Here is a 476-nt window from a genome sequence, read left to right as displayed (position 1 = left end):
GGAGAGGGAGAGGGAGAGGGAGAGGGAGAGAAGGAGAAGGAGAAGGAGAAGTATGTCCATGGCAGCAGCTTACTTTCATCATCTCTGGTCTTCTTACTTCTCATAGGATCAATCCGAATGCAGGGTGAGGGGTTCTTACCCTCTACCTGTTTGCTTCATTTTCTCTATCCATCCTGCCTCGTTGCAGAAATGACTTTGATTAGGAAAATTGACATTTAACAAAGGGGTACTTTTTACTATTAAAAAAATTCTTATATTCTGGTCAAAAACAGTAAAAGGACTGAGAGGAAAGAGTATATCTGTAAAGGCTGAGACTCATTGAAGTGGAAATGAAAACTTCACAAGCTCTATATTATTGGGTAAAATGTTGTCATAGGATGATGGATGTCTACAGTTTCTCATTGAAAAAAGGAAAAAAAATCATTTGATATTGTTTCCTAGAGAAAAGAGCCTAATGATTTGTTATGGTTGTTGTT

Source organism: Mastomys coucha, unplaced genomic scaffold, assembly GCF_008632895.1.
Source record: "Mastomys coucha isolate ucsf_1 unplaced genomic scaffold, UCSF_Mcou_1 pScaffold23, whole genome shotgun sequence".
Taxonomy (NCBI): domain Eukaryota; kingdom Metazoa; phylum Chordata; class Mammalia; order Rodentia; family Muridae; genus Mastomys; species Mastomys coucha.
This window is presented reverse-complemented; position numbering follows the sequence as displayed.